At 38.0% G+C, this 5,576-nt stretch overlaps 1 non-coding gene across 1 annotated transcript; it reads left to right on the top strand.

The window, feature by feature from the left end:
• Positions 1-2,124: 2,124 nt before the first annotated feature.
• On the top strand, positions 2,125-2,243 carry LOC118799221. The gene has a single exon (XR_005006101.1). It is a non-coding gene; the product is annotated as a 5S ribosomal RNA (ribosomal RNA).
• The last annotated feature ends 3,333 nt before the right edge of the window (positions 2,244-5,576 follow it).

Here is a 5,576-nt window from a genome sequence, read left to right as displayed (position 1 = left end):
GGCCTCATTCACCAATATCTTCCTAAGTTCTTTCTTAAATGTGTTCTTGAGAAATGTTCTAAGAAGAAGTCCACGTCAGATTCATGACGCGTTCTTAAAGTGCAGAACTGTTCTCACCTTTGTGCTCTTGAGTGTGTGTAGATTCTGTTCTTACCTAAGAACAAATCCCAAATAAGAAAACATTGGTGAACATCAGAATCTTTGTGAAAACTGCATAAGCAGGTTTTAAGAAGAATTTTCTTCTTAAGAATGGTTGGTGAATGAGGCCCAATGGTTCTATGTCGAACCATAAATATGCAAAGAAGAACTGTACTCTTGATCAGATCTTTCATGTGACAATCACAGGACAAATTTCAGTGATGAATTCACAATGCTTATCTTTCCCCCCCCACAGCAATCTAGACCGTGTGAGGGCACGCCCAACGAAGTCAACTGGAGGAAGTAAAGGAGCGCGCAATCTTGTGGATCAGAAATTCTTTCACCACTTCCTTCGCTAGTCTAACCAAAGCTCTTGTTCATACTTCTCAACCACCATCGACCCCCACAAAACGTTGTGGATCCACATTTATAATAGCATTAAATTGTTCAGTTCACAACCTCTTATACTCAGGAATGAAACTGAGCCTTACCTCCAATAACAGAGTATTTATATGTATTTTTTTAGCTTTATTTCACTATACATTAAAATAAGCTTAATGTTATTACTATTTATTTAAGTAGAATTTTACAAACATTATTATTTAAGTATAATTTTTGTGTATTTATGAGCATAATTTTATTTTTATACTGTGAGTATAATAAATAAATTATTTGTAAAGTATTCTCTATTCAGTATGTTTCTAAGAATAAGAAATAACTGCATTTTCTCCTTATGCTTTCTTTATTCAACATGATTAAATGGAAATCATTTGTTATATGAAATAATGTATATGAGATATAGATCAGATAATCTAAAAAATATTGGACAGGTATTTATCACATTTGCACATGCAACACAGTAAAATCACTTGTGTTCAGTTAATAAAACCTGTAGTGTACATCAGACGCTGGTGATAAAGCAAGTGTGTGCATTTTAGTGCTGATTTTACTGTCAGTGTTACTGGAGATTAAAAACATCCCACAGGACAACAGCCACCAAACACCTAGACAGTGCTGTATACAAAGTTCAGCTGTAAAACCTCCACCCCATTATGAATGAGGAACATGGGATCAATACTAGGGGTACGCCAATCCAGTACGCAGCATCGGTATCAGGTCTGATGCTGGCCAAAATCAATGGATCAGAAATTAGAAAAAAAAAAAGTGTCACAACTGCCCAGATAGCAAGAGTTGTTGGCCCCCTGAAGGCAAAGCTGGCAGTCCACTGGCTTTTTGCTCAGTGTTTTCCGGGTGGCATACTGGTGGTTAAACAGAGCATTAAACAAAATGCCACTTTTCATCGCTCATTTTCCACTCAGAGTCCAGTTCCCTTATTCTCCCTTCATTTCTTTCTTTTGTTATCCTTTGTAAATTAGTTTAGTAAATAATTTTAATTTATCACACTGTCAGCAACATTTTCAATAAAATCATTTTATATCAGACCCAGTCAATTTTTTTTTCTCTGTTGTTTGTACTGTTTGTCTTACAAAATAAAAGGCTGTGTGCTTTTAAAATCTGTTTGAGGAAAAAAGAAAAAAGAGTATGCAGGACAGTAATATGGGTGGTCCGAGGGTGGACCAGCAGTGGCAAACATTAAGCCAGTATAGGCTGATACAGGCTTGCTATCTGGGAAGGGCTGTCAAATATTCTAAAATCGATTATAAAACCAAATTGTAAAAAACTGTATTGAATGCATTGCATGACAAACAGGAGTCACACAGTATCACTTTCAAGATTTAAAATGAAACGTAGGTCCAGCTGAAATGAACGAATAATACAACAACAACTGTGTAGCAATGATGGCAGAGAGTTCACAACCCAACTCAGCCGCAGTGAGAGTGATTTGAACTCAGAGTGATCTCAAAAGCCCTGTTTGGAAATACTTTGGAGCAATGCTTAAAGGTCAGTAGATGGCAAAATTGTGTACCTTCTGATCAGGGTCCAGGCACAGGCATTCATGCAGCACTTGAACAATAGAAAGTGAAAGCTTACGGCCATACCACCCTGAAAACGCCCAATCTTGTCTGATCTCGGAAGCTAGGCAGGGTTGGGCCTGGTCAGTACTTGGATGGGAGACTGCCTGGGAATACCAGGTGCTGTAAGCTTTTTGTGGGGGCAGTCGTGAGCTGGAGGTTAGGGAACCAGCCTTGCAACCGGAAGGTCGCCGGTTCGATCCCCTGAGCTGACAGCATGTGACTGAAGTGCCCTTGTGCTGCTCCCCGGGCGCTGTGGATAGGGCTGCCCACCGCTCTGGGCAAATGTGCTCACTGCCCCTTAGTGTGTGTGCATTCACTAGTGTGTATGTGGTGTTTCACTGCACAGATGGGTTAAATGCGGAAGTGAAATTTCCCTGTTGTAGGATTAATAAGGGTCACTTAACTCAAATGGTTGAAAAAGTCTAACGCCTCAATTAAATAATCAAATCAGCGTCACAACAAAGATTTACACATTTCTTGAACACTTTTACTTATAGTCGCCTTGTTATTTGGTGCTGATTCTTGCCAGTGAATCCACACTCCTATTCGTGAAGGGGAACGTGAATTTATGGGGCAGCTGAATCAGATGTAACACTCTAATGGTACTGGTTTGCCCTCTTATGGACATGCTGTGCAAAAACAGATATTTGAATGTTTCAAACCTGTGTGTGTCATTTTTGGCCCAAGTCCCGAGACAGATGAGCAGCATGTGTCACGTGAACATGGCTCACGCATGAGTGAGACCTGTCAGCAGCGCTGACCTGCTGTGTGGAGTTAATAAGGCAGCTAACTTGATATCAGGTGTAAACAGACCAGAGTTTCAGTTGTGAGTGCCTTAAGATGCCACATCTACTGCATTGTGCTCCACTGTAGTACATTTTATACTGGAAATGCTATTATATTTATGTAAAGTTATAAGTTATAGTCTACACTGAAACTTGTTTTTAGCTGTGTCAATGAGGTATAGGCTACACTGAATGCTGAAATTTTCTTTACATCTCATTTTAATGTTGGTGAATGAATGATGATGTTGATGAATGGTGCTGACAACTCAAAAACACTGCTAAAAGTTCTATCTGTGAAAACAGTTTAAATAAAAATGACAGTATGGCGTAACTGAATCATGTTGTGGGCTGTTTATTTCCTATTTTAGGGGAGTAGAATATTTGTTTCACAGTTTGAGCATGATGGTATTTAGATGGCTAGGTTAAGCAAAGTGCATCCAGACAAATGTATTATTAACTCCTTAAAATGTCAGGCTTATTACACACTAAGGCTTATTATTCAGAAACTACAGGGACGTCTATGGAGTTAACTTTGTGCCAAAATGTTTGAGAGAAACTTGAACGCACTTGTCAGCACAAAGTATGCAGGTAAACGCCTTCGGATTTGCTCAACAAAACACTGGTTTCATTTAAAACTTCAAAATCTGTACAACACTGCATCCATTTCAGAGCTCATACCTGCAAAACACTCTGGTTTTCACTCAAAACTGGAAAACTTGCTCAATCGTACACTTCACCTTCAAAACTCGTACATGCGCAAAAATAATTTCTGCTCTCAGCTCCACAGCGCGCTCTCAACTTTCACATCTGCTCGCTGTAAAATGTCTGAACGTTTGTGTCAAAACTCCAGCCTATCAGAGATGTCGAGGAGGCCGTTCCTGTCAGCGCACCAATCATGGCATCTTTTCTTACGCAGCTTTATGCCAAATGGTCGAGGTACGTTCGTGGCTGTGGTATTGAGTTGGCTAGTGTGCTTGTAGCCTTGATATTAGCCAGATAGTTTATAGCTTCCTAGTATCAAATTCATAGAAATGATTTATCAGTAATACTCTGTCATAAATAATAACGTATTAATTAACTAACATTGGTAGCTCGGCCATTTGATTCCTACCGTAGGCTTAACGTTAGCTAACTTCAAATAAATAGCTTAACATTAATCAACTACACTGATGTTAGCAAGGTTTCTTTGAATGTAGCTCACAGTGTCTAACAGTATTCTACTGAAAAGTCTTAACTCTCCTATAGTGCTTGTCTTCATAGGCTCATCTTGTTAATCCTGTATATTTATCTTGTATAATGGCATCATCAAAAACAATACTGTTTTATATGGACAAAAACTCTTTTCAGTGAGTACAGGGAGTAATATATTTTGTTTACTAGACATAATACTGTACTTCTTTTCTAAGGCCCATACATAATGTTTTTTCCTGTTGTTATTTAGCACCCATGAACAGTAGGTTGGTTTGAAGCCAAACGTCAGTGTGTTTTGATAACCTAAACTTACTGTCCAGGATATTAACTGCATTAACACATTGAAATGCTGACAATAGATGATAAGTCAGCCAATTAAGTCTTTTAACAGTAAGTTTCAGAATCATCTGGTTTTTATGTTAGGGTTTTGGAGTATACTGCTTATTCAAAGGGATTGGTGGAAATCCAGAGATGGTAGCAAAGAGCTGAGAATGAGAAGAAATATCCCTTATATTTATAGTTTGTATGCTGGATATTTTTAATTAATGATTTACAGTAACCGATGTGTGAACATCAAACAGAGGAAAAAACGTTATGTATGGGCCTTAGAAAACAGTATTATGTCTAGTAACAAAATAGGATGAACTATATTACTCCCTGTACTCACTAAAAAGAGTTTTTTGTCCATATAAAACATTGGTTTTTGATGATGCCATTATACAAGATAAATATACAGGATTAACAAGATGAGCCTATGAAGACAAGCACTACAAGAGAGTTAAGACTTTTCAATAGAATACTGGTAGACACTGTGAGCTACATTCAAAGAAACCTTGCTAACATCAATGTAGTTGATTAATGTTAAGCTATTTATTTGAAGTTAGCTAACGTTAAGCCTCTGGTAGGAAACAAATGGCCTAACTACCAATGTTAGTTAAATTAATACGTTATTATTCATGACAGAGTATTACTGAAAATCATTTCTATTAATTTGATGATCTGGTAGTGTGAGAGGAGAAATGAGTGAATCTTTAGCCCTCCGATCGAACTCTGAAGTGATTGTAGGTCATCCGATATTATCACAGATTTACTCGACGATTTATTCAAACGACAGCCAATTAGAGAGCTAGAAGTGCAGAGAAACAGGCGAAGAGGCGTACATGAACAGTGGAGTGGAGACAGATTTTTTTATTTATGTCATGTGGTCCAAGGAGATCTGGGAGTTTGAGTTCTTATTCATAGCCCAAACTTGTTGTGTGTTATTCTGTCTTTGCCTTGTTGTCTAGTCTGAGCGCCTCACAAAAAAGATGAGAAATTCTGTGAGAAACTGATGTTAAGTTTGTGATGCTTTCCATTTTAAAAATCTGTCAAGGTTTTAAAAGTTGTGTAGTGAACGCTCTGCCTTAAGGGGTTAACGGCAGGAATAAGACAGTATTGGATTGGTATCAGTATCGGTAGATACTCGATTTTGCGGTATTGGTATCAG

Source organism: Colossoma macropomum, unplaced genomic scaffold (assembly GCF_904425465.1).
Source record: "Colossoma macropomum unplaced genomic scaffold, Colossoma_macropomum, whole genome shotgun sequence".
Classification (NCBI taxonomy): domain Eukaryota; kingdom Metazoa; phylum Chordata; class Actinopteri; order Characiformes; family Serrasalmidae; genus Colossoma; species Colossoma macropomum.
The sequence above is the reverse complement of the archived record's forward strand: the minus strand, read 5'-3'. Positions and strand labels throughout refer to the sequence as shown.